At 43.6% G+C, this 18,328-nt stretch overlaps 1 long non-coding RNA gene across 1 annotated transcript; it reads right to left on the minus strand.

Annotated features, from left to right (window-relative positions):
- Nucleotides 1–3,341: 3,341 nt before the first annotated feature.
- LOC309619300 lies at nucleotides 3,342–18,102 on the minus strand. The gene is made up of 2 exons (XR_014238886.1): nucleotides 16,369–18,102; nucleotides 3,342–15,923 (listed from the first exon to the last, which is right to left on the minus strand). It is a non-coding gene; the product is annotated as an uncharacterized lncRNA (long non-coding RNA).
- Nucleotides 18,103–18,328: the final 226 nt, after the last annotated feature.

Here is an 18,328-nt window from a genome sequence, read left to right on the forward strand (position 1 = left end):
GTATTTATTTGGTTGTGTTGGGTCTTATTTGCAGCAGGTGGGCTCCTTAGTTGCGGTTGACGGGCTCCTTAGTTGTGGCATGCCTGTGGGATCTGGTTCCCGTACCAGGGATCGAACCCTGGCCCCTTACATTGGGAGCGTGGAGCCTTAACCACTGCGCCACCAGGGAAGTCCTGGGAAAGCTCTTTAAAAAAGACTCAGTGATGAATAAATGGTGGGCCCCTATCACATGCAGTAACAGGGGACACTCAACTCAGCAAGGCTAAGCTGCAGCTTCTCAGGCCCCAGGAGTTCTCCAGTAAGAGAATGAAGTGGTCAGAGAAGGCTTCAAGGGGGAGGGAGGAGGCATATTTTTTGGGGGGCTGTGCTGCGTGGCTTGTGGGATCTTAGTTCCCCGACCAGGGATCGAACCTGGGCCCTCATCATTGAAAGCGTGGAGCCTTAACCACTGGACCACCAGGGAATTCCCAAGGAGGAGGCATCTTAAAAGATGGAGGCAGGGGTGGGGGGGGTGGGGGTTGGGGAACCCTCTGGTGTAGAACATTTGACAGTATTATCTCTGTCCCCTGCTGTGTTGATCCCTGAGGTCCCTGCCATTTTCCAACCTGGTCTGCACTAGCCTGCATCTTCCCACCCTTGCTGGTACTATCTCATCCATCACTAATCCCATCATCTGGCCTCTGTCCTCAGGGGGTGAAAGCACAGCCCACAGGTGGAGACAGCAGCTCTAGGATGGCTCACAAGTCCCCAGAGACCACAGGGCTTCAAAGTGAGGAAGAGTTTAGTCTTGGAACAAGCCTCAGCCCACAGTGGGATGCTGAAATCTAGGCCCTCTCCACCTCATCTCTTCCCCATTAGGTAGCAACCCCTGACCCTCTGCTTCCTCATCCAGACAAAAAGACTTGATCACATGGCACAAAGACCATCCTCCATAAGGTAAGCTGTCTTTACACACAGCCTGTTCTCCGTTAATCCTCACAATACTTGAAGAAAGGGGGGTACAGAGAGGTGATGTAACTTCCCAGGGGTCACCCAGCTCATAGGCAGCCAGCTGAAGCAGGATTTGCTCATAGACAGCCAGGGTCCAAACCTTGGGATGGGGACAGGGAGGGAAAACCCTCAAGGAAATGGCTCTTCTGGGTCAGTGAGAGTTCAAGGTCACACCGACCAGGCCCAGGGAGCAGCGCTGGGGCGGGGCTGCAGCAGACCGGAAAAGGGCGGGCTGGCCAGTGGGGGACGGTCACTCGGTTCCTGTCCTGGATCCACTATGCGGGAGAGGCTCAAGACCCCCGCTCTGCCCACTTAGGGCCCAGGCGGCCTGGACGCAGGCCTGCCTGGGGAGCTCTACACCTGAAGGACCTGCAGGGAGCGGCAGAGAACCTGAGGGTGGGGGAGGACCTGCAGGCGGCCTGGACGCAGGCCTGCCTGGGGAGCTCTACACCTGAAGGACCTGCAGGGAGCGGCAGAGAACCTGAGGGTGGGGGAGGACCTGCAGGGTGGGGGAGGGGGAGGGGACTGCGCGGGAAGAGGACCCATCCCTGGGGGCCCCTGTGCGTGGGAGGGGGGATCCAGGCCTGGGGAGCCCTGAGCGGGCGGAGAACCCATGGAAAGAGGTTCCCTCTTCCTTCCCAAAGCGGGTAGGGCACGTAGGGGGTCCGCATGTGCTCCAGGGGCCCCCTGATCCTGCCCACCTAACCCGCTCCTGCCCTTCTAACCACTCCTGCTGCCAGCTGCTCCTGGCGCCCGAGGATAAAGTCCGAATTCTTCCTTCTGACCCGATTTTCACTGACCTCCCGGCCTGGCCTTCCTGTCTGTGAACTTGCTCTCGATCCCAGGTCCTGCCCTACTGGTCCTAGCTTCCGTGCTCTCCTTTGAACTGGTTAAGTGTTAAAATTGAGCTCTGTCCCTTCTGCAGTCCAGCCACACCCGCCTCTGTTGACTGGTTACCCAGCACGCATGACCACTGGTCCTCCTGCCGGGACCTCCTCCCCTGCCTGAGGGGCCCCCTGCCTGAGGGGCCCCCTGTGATCGGCATCCTCTGCTTTCAGGGCAGGCCTGCACCCAGGAGGGAGCTCAGAGCTAGGTGTGGCAGGGGCTGACCATGGAACCCACTGGGAAGCTGCCTCTGTCCTCCCTCCCTTCCTGACCCTTTGAAATACTCAGAACTGTGGAGCAGCCGCTTTGCTGGGGGGTGGGTGGTGTTTGTGCCTGCCATGTCAGTGTTCACTAGTGAGTTCTGTGCGGCAAGACAGCTGTTGGTGGACCCGAGGGGTGGGGGAAATCCCCTTCCACCCTCCCTCTGTCTTGCCCCTGGCTTGTCTCTCCCTGCATCCCCTGGGATCTCTCTCCATGGCTGACCCACCCCTCCCCGGGGTAGGTGGGTCTCTCTGTGAGTCTGGCCCTCCCCCGCCTCTCAGCCCACGAGAGCCTCTTCTCTCTCCATCCCTGCTGGAGGAGGGGTCAGATGGCTCCACCAGAAAAGAGCCCAGCCTGACTTGAGGGACTGCCCCTCCCTCGGGGAGCAGCTCCATCCCTTCTTGGTCCTCCCTATCTGCTGAGCCAGATGTGTGGGGCCTCTGCCTGACAGCTGATGGCAGAGTCTGTCTCAGGGCCTGGGCCTATGGGTGTGTCCCCCACTGTGTATGTGTGTGTGTGTGTGTGTGTGGTGCGGGGGTGGGGGGGAGTGGGTGGGAGGAGTTGTGGTTAAACCAGTGGCTTTGGAGTCAAACCAACTGGGTCTGGCCTCTTACTAGCTGTGTGACCTTGAGTAAGTTTCCAGATGTCTTCAAAGTCTCAGATTCTTCACCCATAACATCCAGCCTCCCAGAGAGGTTGTGCAGGTAGAATGAGATATTGTCCAGGAAGCCCTTAGCAGAGCTGCAGGCACGTAGCAAAGTTTGATAAATAGTAGGTTTTGCCATGGTTAGGAGAAAACCCCAGCCAGCCCGAGGGTCCCTCCATATGTTGGACCTTGAGGTCTGATGATCCTGGCAGGTGAGGGTAGATACCCAAAGACCTGGCTTATGCGGAGGGGGAAAAGCAAGGCCTCTGGGTCCCAAAACCCCTGACCCTAGCTTCTCCTCCTTCGTGAGCTATCCCTATCAGGAGACACTGAGATGCCTACCCCGACTCCCAGCAGGAAGGTTGAGCTCTGGGGAGACCTCCTGAGGGAAACCTCAGAAACCTCTATTCCTCTCAGGAGCCTCTGTCTTCCTTGGGGGGAAGCCAACCAGGCTCCAGAAGACTCAGCTTAATAACTGTCTCTCCAAGAGCCTGGAGGAGGGCAGGGAGCCCCAGAGTCCAAACTGCGTCTTGTTTCTTTTTTTTTTTCAAGTAGCACGTTTTTATTTTATTTCAATTTAATTTATTTTTGGCCACACCACGGGGCATGTGGGATCTTAGCTCCCTTACCAGGGATTGAACCTGCGCCCCCTGCACTGGAGGCAAGGAGTCTTAACCACGGAACTGCCAGGGAAGTCCCTTTATTTTTTATTTTTATTTTCTATTAGGGTATCGTTGATTCACGATGTTGTGTTAGTTTCAGGTGTACAGCAAAGTGATTCAGTTATACATATGCATATATCCATTCTTTTTCAGATTCTTTTCCCATATAGGTTATTACAGAATATTGATTAGAGTTCCCTGTGCTATACAGTAGGTCCTTATTGATTATCTATTTTATATATAGTAGTGTGCATATGTTAATCCCAAACTCCTAGTTTATCTGCCCCGCCTTGTCCCTTTTTGAATAGACCTGGAGCAGCCAGTCAGGACCCAGAGCATCAGCTCTACCCTTACACTGGTTAATTTCAAATGGGGCTTGACCAGTGGTGGTAAAGGGGCTTGGGTGGGACAGGGTGGGGAGTAGAAAGCGGTGTCTGCAGCGCCCAGGCCCCTATCTCAGGATCCAGCGCTGTCAGCTGGGAGATTTGGGAGGGGACTACATTAACCCATCTTGTCTGGGAGAAAAAAATACTGGGTCTCAGATCCGAGGGGAGAGGAGGACGGGGGAAGGGTTTCCAGTCTGTCCCTCAGTTTACCTTCGGATAACTGGAGGAAATGGGGTTTTCTAAGCCTCAACTTTGAGAAGATGGGGAAGTTAGTTCATTTATTCATCCAAGAATAGGTCCACAACATTTATTTTGCATCTATTAATGTGTCAGGCACCCTGCTAGGTGCTTGGGGATGCAGAAACCCAGGCGGACGGACCTGGGAGCCTCAGAGTCTGAGGGAAAGTAAACACTGCAGTCCTGGGACTGTGCAGAGAAAGGCAGTAGCCCAGAACCAATGGGAGCCTCCTGTACACCAAGTTACACATCAGTTTGGCCGGTAAACCCCAGGAGGGAGCAGGGATTTCCTCTTGTGGTTTAGCAGAGAGGTAAACAAATGCGCTCAAAGCAGTGTAGCAAGTGTGTCCGTGAAGGAATGAGCCAACAGCTTGGTGGATCTGCCATCTCTTCTCCATCTGAGACGGGAAGCCTTTGAAGGCGGGCGCTAAGACAGACTGCCAGGGCTTCCCTGGTGGTGCAGTGGTTAAGAATCCGCCTGCCAATGCAGGGGACACGGGTTCGAGCCCTGGCCTGGGAAAATCCCACATGCCACGGAGCAACTAAGCCCGTGCGCCACAACTACTGAGCCCACGTGCCACAACTACTGAAGCCTGCACGCCTAGAGCCCGTGCTCCACAACAAGAGAAGCCACGGCAATGAGAAGCCCGCACACCGCAACGCAGAGTAAGCCCACGCGCAGCAACAAAGACCCAACGCAGCCTAAAATAAATAAATAAAATAATTAAATACATTTATTAAAAAAAAAAAAAAAAAAGACGGACTGCCAGTATCTGCAATGTATAGACACCCTCATCCTTCTGCCTCATCTGCCCAGCAGATCCGAAACCTTGCCTGACCAGGGGGTGTCCTCTCACACCCCGGACTCTGCAGCTGGAGGACATTGCTCAAACCAAACGTTGCCTGACTCCCGTACTTACCTCTCGAATCAGTTCTTCAACCAAAGGAAATACAATTCCCAGGATGACAGTGGCTTCCATATCCTGGGGTAGCAAGAAAACTTTCAAGGATGTCAAGGGGCCGTGCTGAGGAGTCCTTCTGTCGGGCAGGGACAGTGCGAGCATCAGAAGGAGAAGGATAATCAGGCTAACCTGAAATAAGCCAGGTGTGAAAGGCAGCAAGGCACTGCAGACAGGATGTCCCGATGGTCAAAACATGCTTCTGACAGTGGACAGGCCAGTGCAGGAGAAGTGGCCCTCCATGTGCCCAAGGGGCCAGAAAATGAAGGCAAAAAATGAGTAAGGACGTAAGAGATGCCTCTGCCTGCTGGCTTTAAGTTCCCTCTCCTCATTTTGTACTTTAAAACCAGAGTTTAAGGGACTTCCCTGGTGGTCCAGTGGTTAAGACTGCGCTCCCACTGCAGGGGACGCGGGTTCCATCCCTGGTCGGGGAACTAAGATCCCACAAGCTGCACCGCGCAGTCAAAGAAAAACACAAAAGACAGAGTTTAGATCATTGGGAAATGACCATTGCAAACAGAAGCCTCAATTCGCCTGATAACCAGACATAATACTTTTGGAAATAATCATATTTGTGTATGTTTTGCCAATTGTTTAAGTGTTCAGAAAAATCAGCCATGTTTTCATTACCGTGTGTAATTGTAGTAGAGTCTCCATGGCCCAGGTGACTGAGTACAAATCCCAGCTGTAACGCTTACCAGCTGTGTGACCTTGGGCAACTTACTTCATGTCTCTGGACTTCAGTCGCCTCAGCTGCAAAATGGGAACGAGGTGATAAACATAGCACCTTCCTTGAAGGGTTGTTGTTAGTATTAATGAAGTAATACATGTAAGGCACTTCAAACAGTGCTTGGAGCATATAGTAAAGGTTAATATTAAGTGTTACCAATTTTTATTGTCGTTCATGTTTAAGATGTTAGGAGACATTTAATTTGTCAAATTCCTAAGTGTTAACTCGTGCTCTCGTGATTATCAGAGAGATGTTGATTGTTTATTTTTATTTATTTTATTTTTATCTATTTATTTGGCCACGCTGTGTGGCTTGCGGGACATTAGTTCCCTGACCAGGGATTTAACCCTGGGGCCACGGCAGTCAAGGTGCCAAGTCCTAACCACTGGACCGCCAGAGAATTTCCTTTTTTATTTTACTTATTTTATTTTATTTATTTAATTTTTTTGATTGTTTAAAGTAATGTCAATTATTCAGTAGATTCAGAAGGTTAATAAATTGGACATGAGGGGAGGGGGAAGGGTAAGCTGGGACGAAGTGAGAGAGAGGCATGGACATTATATATACTACCAAATAAAAAATAGATAGCTAGTGAGAAGCAGCCGCATAGCACAGGGAGATCAGCTCAGTGCTTTGTGACCACCTAGAGGGGTGGGATAGGGAGGGTGGGAGGGAGACGCGAGAGGGAGGAGATATGGGGATATATGTATATGTATAGCTGATTCACTTTATTATAAAGCAGAAACTGACACACCATTGTAAAGCAATTATACTCCAATAAAGATGTTAAAAATAAAAAAATAAATAAACTGGACATGAAACCAAGTTCAGGTAGTAGTGAGGATTTCTCTCCATCAGTAAAGACCCTTGAAGGCTGAAGAATTTAATAAATAACCTCTCCTCCCGCAACTCCTGTGAACTAGTCTGTAGTGATACCACCCGTCCTCTAGGGGGCTCAGGTTGTTCCATGGGACACCCTACCTCTCTGGAGCACTCCACCCCCACCCTGAGGCACAGGCCACTCTGGACTTCCTCCCTCCGTTCTCCCCACTCTCCCTCTCTCTCTCCACTCGCTCCTTCCCCACAGCCATAAAGGAGCTCAAGTCTATCCATTGAAATAACCAGACAAGCTTCCCTTGACGCTAGAGAGTTTGCCCTGTTGCTCTCCTCCCCTTCACAATGCCTAACACTCTCTCTCTCACCTCTCATTCCCTCCTCTGCCCAACAGCTCAGCTTCTCCTCTATCTCCCCTTTCCACTAATAACCTATAAGTTGCCAAGTCTAATGAACACTACCCAGCTCCCCAGGTGGATTTCTCCGTAGCATTTGACATGTGCAGCCCCTCCCTTCTTGGAGGTATCTGCTCTCAGTTCCCCTCCTATCTATTTGATCGTTTCTTCTCTGTCTTCTTGGCTGGCTCATCTTCCTCCTATCACCTCACCTCCATGTTGATGCTCCCCCAAGTTCATCTTTCCTGAGCTATCTTACTTCCACGGTGCACACTCTTGTGACTCGGCCCTCATTCAAGGTGCCCTATCTCAGCCAGTGACACCCCAGTCTACCCAATGCTCAAGCCAGAAACCTGGAAGTGACTGCAAAACTTCCACCTTATCTGGCCAATCACCAAGGAACCATCCATTGACTTTCCTATAACTGATGACCTTTCTAAAGCCCAAATTGGAGCCTGTCACTCCTTGGTAATGTTCAAATTCTAATGTTCAGAACTTATGGCTGGCGGGGTGGGGGGGGGGAAGGGATAGTTAGGGAGTTTGGGATTGACATGTACACATTGCTGTATTTAAAATGGATAACCAGGGCCTTCCCTGGTGGTCCAGTGGTAAAGAATCTGCCTTCCAATGCAGGGGACGTGGGTTCGATCCCTGGTTGGGGAACTAAGATCCCACAGGCTGCGGGGCAACCAAAACCTGTGTGCCACAACTACTGAGCCTGCGTGTCGCAAACTACAGAGCCCACGTGCTCTGGACCCCGCATGCCACAACTAGATAGAAGCCCGCGCCGCAATGAAAGATCCCGCACACTTCAGCGAAGACCCCGCATGCCGCAACTAAGACCCAAGGCAGCCAGAAAATAAATTTAAAAATTTTTAAAAGAAAATAAATAAATAAATAAAAATTTTAAAAAATAAAATAAAATGGATAACCAGCAAGGACTTACTGTATAGCACAAGGAACTCTGCTCAATATTACGTAACAACCTAAATGGGAAAAGAATTTGAAAAAGAATAGATACATGTATATGTATAACTGAATCACTTTGCTGTACACCTGAAACTATCACAACACTGTTAATCAACTATACTACAATATAAAATAAAAAGTTTAAAAAAATGCTAATGTTCAAATCCTGTAGCTTTGTCTAACCTTGAGTTTCATTCTTCCTCTTCATTCTCTCCCCTTATATACTAAACTACATGCAGATCCTATATGATTAGCACAGGGCAAGGCACACAGTAGGTGCTCAATAAATGTTTGTTGAACATGCATGCTGAAAGGTAAAGGTAAGAAGAAGGGAAATATATATACCATGCAGTTTCCTGTGGCCAAAGCTAGAACAATTTGAACAACAAAATAAAGAAGTATTGGATTACAACCCAAAGTATAAAACAAATATCCATGAGTCCATATTGATATGTTTAAGTAATTGAATAGATTAATAAATGGACCAGAAGACAGCCCTAGCTCAGCCAACGAGCAGGGTCAACGTCATCAATCACACATTATGTTGATAGTACATACACTTGAGATGATGGGATGAAGATGGGACTCTGTGATCTTCCTCCCCAAAACTCATTACCTGAGTCTAATCATGAGAGAAGCATCAGACAGACTGGCGTGATGGTTAGTTCCATGTGTCAACTTGGCTAGTCCACAGTACCCAGTTATTCAATCAAACACTGATCTAGGTGTCGCTGTGAAGGTATTTTGTACATGGGATTAATATCTACAATCTGTTGACTTTAAGTAAAGGATATTCTGGATGGTCCTCATCCAATCAGTTGAAAGGCCTTAAGAGCAAAACTAAGGGTTCCCTGAGGAAGAAGAAATTCTACCTGTGAACTGCAGTGTCAGCGCCTGCCCTACAGATTTCAGATTTGTCTAACCAACCATCACAATTGACTAAGCCAATTCTTTGGCAATAAAACAGTAAATCAATTTCTCTCTCTCTGTAAATATTTATCTATAAATATATCTAGAAATACACAAATATATTTATATCTGCATCTATCTATATTTATATATGTATGTCTATAAATATATAGAGAGATGTTTATATATCTGTATCTATATGTCTCTACATATTTGTCCTATTGGTTTTCATGGGTTAAAGAAGAAAACATAATGGAAATTATAAAATGTTTTGAATTGGATGAAAAAAATATTTGTGGGATATGGCTAAAGCAATACTCATAGAAAAATTTACAGCCTTAAATGTGTATATTGGAAAATAAGTTTATAATGAACAATCTAAGTTACCCATTTCTTTTTTTAAAAAATTATTTTAGATATTTATTTGGGATTATCCCTTTGGAGGAACCAGACACCAGCCTACTCTTTCTTGTATTCTCAGGCTTCTTCTTGCTCTTTCTTTTTTCGTTTTTTTTTTTTTTTTTTTTTTTTTTTTTTGCGGGATCTTAATTCTCTGACCAGGGTTCGAACCTATGCCCCCTGCAATGGGGGGCGCAGAGTCCTAACCACTGGACTACCAGGGAATTCCCTAAGTTAACCATTTCTGTAATTTAGTAGAAGAACAAAACGAGTCCCTTAAAAGAAGAGTAACTAATAATAAAAATACATAAAATACAAAATAAAGCATCAATAAAGGGAATCAATAAAGACAAAGGTAGTTCTTTAAGAAGATTAATAAAAGTTAAAAATCTCTAGTGAGATTTATCATTGGAAAAAAAAGATCGCATACTGCAAATATCAGAAATGAAAAGGTGAGTTTCACTACCAAATTTAAGGACATTTAAAAAAATGAGAGGATATTACAGATACATTTATTTTATGCCAAAGAATTTAAAATTTTCAATAAAATAAACCATGTCCTAGAAAATTATGACACCACAAACCAACTCAAGAAGAAATAAGAGAATTCTATCTCCTCATGATGGAGTTATAGGGACTGGAATTGCTGTCTAGCTGTAAACAACAAGAAAACTAGATAAAATATATGAAACAACTGTTTTAATCATTGGATGGGCAGTGCAGGTCTAGGAGAAAGGGAACCAAGTGAGCCCTGTGATTACCCCAGCTTCTGCCTGGGGGCACTCTCTAGACCACAGTGCCAGGAAGGGGTCCCAAAGCAGTGGATTTGCTGGGTTGGGATGAGAGATCAGAGTTTCAGGAGGCTGTAACACTTGGAATTTACGAAGTGGAATACTAAAGAAAAGGGAGCTGTGTAGAGAGAGAGCTCCAGCAATATGCATCAGAGTGTACTTGAGAGAGTCTTTGAATACTAAGCCACTCATGTAAGGGTGAAACGCCACACATCTGAGAGATCAGATGTGCTGTGAGCTACAGAATTCCCAGAGCTTACAGAAGGCTAGGATATAGTCAAGTTCTGACCACCCAGAGTGGAGAACGCTTGTTAAAAAAACCAGGGCATTCAGTAGAGACCCCAGAAAGGTAACACTTTAGTAGTTAATAAGGGCTGTTTTAGCCTTAGGCAAATTTAGACCTTCCCTAATACCTTAAAAATAAACTTCAGATGAATTAAGTTAATCATGAATAAGTTTGTGAATTGCCTGTTAGAACGAAGTGCAGCATTTTGGAAAACAACAAAATCCAGCACCTTGATCCTTAGAGAGAGTCACAGTCTGGGCAAAAATGTTTGCAATACATTTATCTGACAAAAGCCTTGTATCTAGAATATATAAAGAATTCCTGCAACTCAATTATGAAAAGAAACAATTCAATTAAAATTTTGATGAAAGACTTGGACACTTTGCAAAAGAAAATATACAACGGACTAATAAGCTCATGAAAAAACTTAACATCATTAGACATCAGAGAAGTGCAAATTAAGTCCACAATGAGATACCACTACATACCCACTCAATGGCTAAAATGCAAAAAGACTGGGATTTCCCTGGAGGTGCAGTGGTTAGAACTCAGTGCTTTTATTGCCATGGGCCCAGGTTCAATCCCTGGTCGGGGAACTAAGATACCACAAGCCTCATGGCATGGCCAAAAAAAAAAAAAAAAAAAGAGAGATTGAGAACACCAAGTGTTGGAAAGGAGATGGAGCATTGGCAATCTTACATTTTTGTACATTGTACGAGGGGTAAAACCACTTTGGAAAAGAGTTTGGCAGTAAAAGTTAATCAAACACTTATCCTATGATTCATTCATGTGCTCCTAGATATTTATCTAAGAGAAATGAAATATATGTCAACTAAAACCTTCAATGAGAATGTTCATGGAAGTTTTCTTCATAGTAGCCCAAACTGGAAACAGCTCAAATGTCTATCAACAGGTTAATGAATAGACATCTGTGGTATATTTCTCATCAATAAAAATAAACAAATTACTTATACATGTTACAACATTAATGAATCTCAAAAACATTACACTGAAGGAAAAAAACCAGTGCCAAAGAATATTTATTGTATGATTCTATTTGTAGAAAGTTCTAGAATAGGGAAAACAGATCTATGGTTCAGATCAGTGGTTGTTTTGGTGGTGGTGGGGATTGACTGAGAAGAGGCAGAGGAGAACTTCCTGGGGGTGATGGAAATGTTCTGTGTCCTAATAGGTGTGTGGGATACATGAGTGCATGTATCTATTAAATTATTGAATGGCAGTGCTTAAAATCAAAACATTTTGCTGTATGTATGTAAATTATACCTCAATAATGAAGAACCACACTGAGGTACTGGAATGACTACAATTTAAAAGAATAATAGAAAGGATAAACAACAAGGTCCTACTGTATAGCACAGGGAACTATATTCAATATCCTGTGATAAACCATAATGGAAAAGAATATGAAAAAGAATGTATATATGTATAACTGAATCATTTTGCTGTACAGCAGAAATTAACATAACATTGTAAATCAACTATACTTCAATAAACTAAATTTTAAAAAAGGAATAAAGATGCTGAATATTGGTGAGTATGTGAAGCAACTAGACCTCTCCTACATTGATGATGAGGATGTAAAATGGTACAACCACTTTGCAAGTTTGGAAGTTTCTTACAAATGTAAACACATACTTCTCATATGATCCAGAAATTCTACTTGTAGGTATTTACCCACCAGGAATGAAAACGCTTCATTACAGAAAAATTTATACAATACCATTTTTAGCAGCTTTAGTCATACTAGTGAAAAGAACTGAAAAAATCCTAAATGCCATTAACAAGTGAATGGACAAATAAATTGTGGTACATTTATACACTGGAATATTACAGAGCACTGATAAGTAATGAATTAACAACACTTGCAACAACAGGAATGAGTTTCCAAAATGTTATGCTGAGTATGAGAAGCCAGACACAATGTAGTAAATCCTATATGATTCCATTTAGACGAAATTCTAAAAAAGACTAGTTCACAGTGACAGCAAGTAGATAAATGGTTGCCTGGGGTTGGGGCAGAGGATTGTCTGGGAAGAGGCACGAAAGAACTTTTCCAGTGATGGAAATATCCCCTATCTTGATTGTGGGTGTATATGTTTGTCAAAACTCATTGACCGGTACAATTAACGTGGGTGCATTTCTTATGTGTAAATTATACTTCAGTAATGTTGATTTTTTTAAATGGAGAAATTAATTGATGAAATAAAAATAAAAACCTTCTAGGAATAAAAAAAGAATACAATACCTACATAGTCTACAATCATAAAAGAAATTGAATTAGCAGTCAAAAATATTCCCACAAAGCAAGTTCCATGACCAGAGAGCTTCATCATTAAATTCAATCACATAATCAAGAAGCAAATACTTCTAAACAGTCACAAATTATTCCAGATTATAGAAAAAGAGGGGGCACTTGTTCACTTATTTAGTAGCATTATCTTAATACCAAAACCTGGCATGGACAGTACAAGAAAGAAAAATAACATGTCAATCTTGCTCATGAATATAAATTCAAAAGTCCTAAATAAATAAAACATTAGCAAACTGAAACCAGTAATAAATCATGACCAAACTGGGCTATCCCAGACATCGAGTTTAGTAACATTAGAAAAATCAATTAAATGTAATCCTCCACATGAACATGAAAAGAATGAAAACCATATATTCATCTCAGAAACGAAAAAAGCATTTGATAAAATTTGCCACTCATTAATGATTAACACTTTGAGCAAATTAAGAATAGACGTGAACGTCTATAACCTGATAAGGGATATCTATTAAAAAAATCTATAGAAAACATCACACCTAATATTGAAATCTTTCCTCCTGAGGTCAGAAACAGGACAAGGATGCCTGTTATTTGGCGAGGAAGAAAAAAACCTGTTATTTGCAAATAATTTAATTGTGTAGCAAGAAAATTGCTACAGTAAATTATTTCAATTTATAGAAATGTTTAATAAATTAAAAGAATCAACTTAAAAATTAATTGCACAAAGACAAACAACCCAATTAAAAAATGGTCAAAGGACTTGAATAGACATTTCTCCAAAGAAGGTATACAAATGGCCAATAAACATATGAAAAAATACTCAACATCATTAGGCATTAGGGAAATGGAAATCAGAACCACGATGAGATACCACTTCACAACTACTAGGAGACCTATTATGAAAAGTGAAAGACAGTAAGTATTGACGAGGCTGTGGAGGAATTGGAACCCTCGTACGTTAAGATGAGAATGTAGGATGGTTCAGCCACTGTGGAAACAGTTTGGCTTCTCCTCAAAATGTTAAACATAGAATTACCATATGACACAGCAATTCAGAAGAATTGAAAACAGGGACTCAAACACATACTGTACCCAAATGTTCATAACTGTCTGATGAAGGGTGATGGAAATATTTTGGAAATAGATAGTGGCAATGGTTGCACAACATTGTGAGTGTAATTAATGCCACTGAACTGTACACTGAAAAATGGTTAAAGTGGCAAATTTCATGTTATATATATTTTAATACAATAAAAAGTCAGTTGCTTATCTACACCAGCAACAATTAGAAAATAAAATTTTAACAAGGTACTTTTAAAATAGCATAACACTTATAAATAACCTAGGATAAACCTAACAAAGTATTTACAAGACTTCTTTGAAGAAAATGCGAAAATTTTACTGACAAATCTTTAAGACAAACTAAATAAAAAGAGAAATATACTGTATCCAATGATTGGAAGACTCAGAATTATAAAGATGTCAGCTTTGTACAAATTAAGCTATAGATTCAATACAACCACAATTCCAATATAAATCCTAAGGTCAGTTTTTTTATATGTAATTTTTTATTTGTCAATCATACCTCAATAAAGTTCATTTTTGTTGCACATGTCAAGCTAATTCTAAAATTATTTTGGAAACACAGGGGTCCAAGAAAAGAAACAAGACACTCTTAAAGAAGAATAAATAAGATGGCAGGACTTGCCCTACCAGTCATCCAGACTTACTATAAAGTTTTAATAAGTAAGACATTATGATTTGGTGCAAGGACAGACAAAGAGACAACTAAAGCGGAACACAGAGCTGAGAAACAGACCCACACATGTACGGACACTTGATTTGAGACAGAAAAGCAGTGGGGAAAGTACTTTAAAAAAATAATGAGGGACTTTCCTGGTGGTCCAGTGGTTAAGACTCCACACTTCCAATGCAGGGGTTGCCGGTTCCATCCTTGGTTGGGGAACTAAGATCCCATATGCTGCGCAGCACGGACCGCCCCCACTCCCTCCCCCCCCAAAAAAAGAGAGAGAGAAAATAACTAATGGAGCTGGATCAAACTGAAATTGGACCCCCACATCACACCATACACAAAATTTATTCCAGGTGAATTATAGACTTCAAAGTAAAATAACACTATAAAACTCTTGTAAGGTAATGTAAGAAAAAACATCATAACCTCAAGATAGGGAAGATTTCTTAAGAGACAAAAAACACCTGTCATAAAGAAAAAATGATATATTTGGTTATATTACAATTAAGAATTTTTGTTCCTGAAAATATACCATAAAGAGGACTAAAGGACAAGCCACAGAATATGAGAAGATATTTGTAGTACATATAAGTGACCAAAGATTCGTATTTAGAGTATATAAAGAACTACTACAAAGCAGTGAAAAAATAATCCAAGAGAAATTGAGCAAAATACTTGGAACAGGAGCTTCAGAGTAGAGAAAACCCAGATGACCAATAAGCATGTGAAAAAATGCTTGAACTCATTAACAATCCTGAAAATAAATGCCAACTAAAATAAAATGTATAACAACAATATTCAAAGTCAGGGAGAGAGGCAATGGAAGTGTACTTTTATAAGGTTCTAATACTTTTTCCTTCACCAAATTAACAGCCACATACTATCAGGGACTATGCTGATATGCTCTAGGATAATCTGTCAGGTCATCTGGCACAGCAGCTAAATTGGGGCTACCACTTGGTTACATTCTCATCATCTACAATTATTCACCTGGTTTTTGCAAGGGCCAGATTGATGTGTTAAATGGAGATGTAACAGGGACCACCACTCCTGCATCCTTTGTGGGTGACTGTAATCACTGTCATTTCACCTGGGATGAGGTATTGCCTCTGATTTAATATCTTGGCAGGGGTAGGGGGCAGTTCCCACTTGGTCTTTCCTACTCTGATGGCTCTTGTTTCAGGAAACCAATGTGAGAGTTCTGCTATCTGCTAAGTACATCTATTTCAATTATATATTTAGGGACCAGGGAAATAACCACCAGGTGGGTCTGTGGACCTATTGGACCCACTGTGGGATGGACTTGGCCAGGTATCCTTTTATCACTTAGCCTCTGTATGCCCCACTCTAACACATGTCCATGGTGGCATTTTGATCCCTTAATATCTGTCAGCTCAGATCCTGTACCCAAAAGCCTTGAAAGATCTGGGTATTCCCCTTTCCTTAGTTGCTCTGAGAAATGACTTTGGAGGAGGAATGAGATAATTATTTTGATGTAAGTTTACTGTGGCATTGCCAGATTCTTCCTGAAGGGCACTGGCCTCTGCTTTTTTTTTTTTTTTTTTTTTATAGTGGGTAATGTGAAGACTTCAGATGAAATAGATTGAGAAACTGATTGGAAATTGAATGCAAACTAAGACCACTTGACTGTTACTGAAATGAATAGCCCAGTTTGCTTTTTTTTTTAAAGAAATTCACGTTCTTTTATTTATTTATTTATGACTGTGTTGAGTCTTCGTTTCTGTGTGAGGGCTTTCTCTAGTTGCGGCAAGTGGGGACCACTCTTCATCGCGGTGCGCGGGCCTCTCACCATCGCGGCCTCTCTTGTTGCGGAGCACAGGCTCCAGACGCGCAGGCTCAGTAATTGTGGCTCACGGGCCCAGTTGCTCCGTGGCATGTGGGATCTTCCCAGACCAGGGCTCGAACCCGTGTCCCCCGCATTGGCAGGCAGATTCTCAACCGCTGCGCCACCAGGGAAGCCCTAGCCTCTGCTTTAATCAGTGGGTTCTGTAGCTGAAAAATGGTTGGGGTCTGGAAATTGGGTGATGAATCATGATTTTCCTTTGCAGTGGCCGACATCAGCCTTCTACTCACACATTCTTGCTTGTTTTTGGCTATATAAGTCAAGAAATACTCTCATTGGCTGTCCACCTACCTAGGAAGACCATGGTCTTCCATGTTGAAGACCATTGGTGATCACAATAGATCCCAGCTTGCCATTTTGGTCTTTCTGCCCATTATGGTAATTATGTCCACCTTGACTCTGATGACTAAGTGCCATCACCTGGTCTCTGTTCTGGGTTCGTGTCATACCCACTGACTTTACAAAGCCCAGTTCCATAGATATGTCCACTACCATCAACTTTGGCCTGCAGAGAATAACCCCTACTGAACTGCAAATGATGCCGGTGCCTCTCCGACAACTAGCCCATTTCTTATCACTATTTAAGTGAGTGTCTCTGGGTCCTCATGAGGAACACAGGAAGCTGGAGCGTTCTCTGGTCTTATACAATAATAATAGGTCTTATACAATAATAATTTCATTCCGGTGAGCCCATATCTTTGAGCCTTTTAACCCTTCCCCAGCACTCAGCCAAGGAAATTCTAGCATCTCCACCTCATTTGCTGTAACATACGGTTTCCTCCAAACTTTGAAGCTCTATCCCAGCAGCCTATTGCAACTGGTTTCCGATGTCCTTGCTAAGGCTTTAAAATGTTAAATCCTTAGTCATGGTAGAGTATCCCGGATCAATATAAACTCTCCACTATCCAGCCTTATATTCCACTCCCTGACCCCAGCCCGGCACCCTCAAGATCTGTTCTCAAGCATGTTCTCCCAGTTTCTGCTGCTACGTTAGCCAGATCCTGCAGCATTTTTGGTGAACAATCCCTTTCTTCCCATAGCTGGGATAGTACTTCCCCACTTGTTCCAGGATGAGACTTGCCCATGGTCTAGAATCATGGAGTGGGGTCAGGGTCAGATCTTGAAGAGAGCAAGTATCATCTTGTGAGGCATCTGCCTCAGGTGAGGACTTTGCATGTTACCCAGGCAAGGAGAAACTGCTCTCTTTCATCAAGGGGGAGATGCCACTTCTCCTGGCCCAAAGGGTTCAGGATAATATGGGGATTCCAGAACAGATGCTTTCATACCAAGTCTCAGTGTCCTACTCCTTCCTTATCAGGGCCCTGACTTGGTGGGGCTTTAAATAAATAATCCTGCTATTCTTACAGCATTATGGGATTGATTTTCAGCCCAGTCAGCCCTACACAGGCTGCAGATAAGAGTTTCCTTGAGTGCTGCCCTAAAGGACTTCTGGGTTTTACACTGTACCCTGAGTTGATAGCTGATGTGAGTCTGTCATTTTTATCTTTTAGCAATTTGAAGGCATTTACCAACAACTGACCAACTCCACAATCTTTGTAATTCCCATTTCCCTCCCATATCACAAATACTAGAGATACGCACAGGCAGTGCGTCCCTGGATTCACCAGGGTGACAGTTTTAGTAATCTTGCTGGTGCTCTGGGTATCAGCACCCGCACTTACCCCAGCAATGGAATCCTTGTTGCCATTTGGATGGTGAGTCATCCAATTCCAGAATCCCATTTGGAGGATCTGCTTCCTAGGACCACTTCAGATACCAACTGGGTTTTTTGGGGGGAGGGGCCGTCCCCCTAGGAATAAAACCTCAGTTGAGGATTTGAAGGATTTGACATTTGAGAGGGGTTTTTTTTGTTTGTTTATTTTTTGGGGTTTTTTTGTTTGTTTGGCCACGCCACGCAGCTTGTGGGATCTTTGTTCCCCAACCTGGATGGAACCCGTGCCCCCTGCAGTGGAAGCTCGGAGTCCTAACCACTGGACCACCAGGGAATCCCCCGTATCTGAAAAATGACGCTAGGAACTACCTGCAAGTGAATGGGAAGGTGACACAGAGAAGGGAAGGAGG

The sequence above is a fragment of the Balaenoptera borealis genome, assembly GCF_965194805.1.
Source record: "Balaenoptera borealis genome assembly, chromosome: 20".
Lineage (NCBI taxonomy): Eukaryota > Metazoa > Chordata > Mammalia > Artiodactyla > Balaenopteridae > Balaenoptera > Balaenoptera borealis.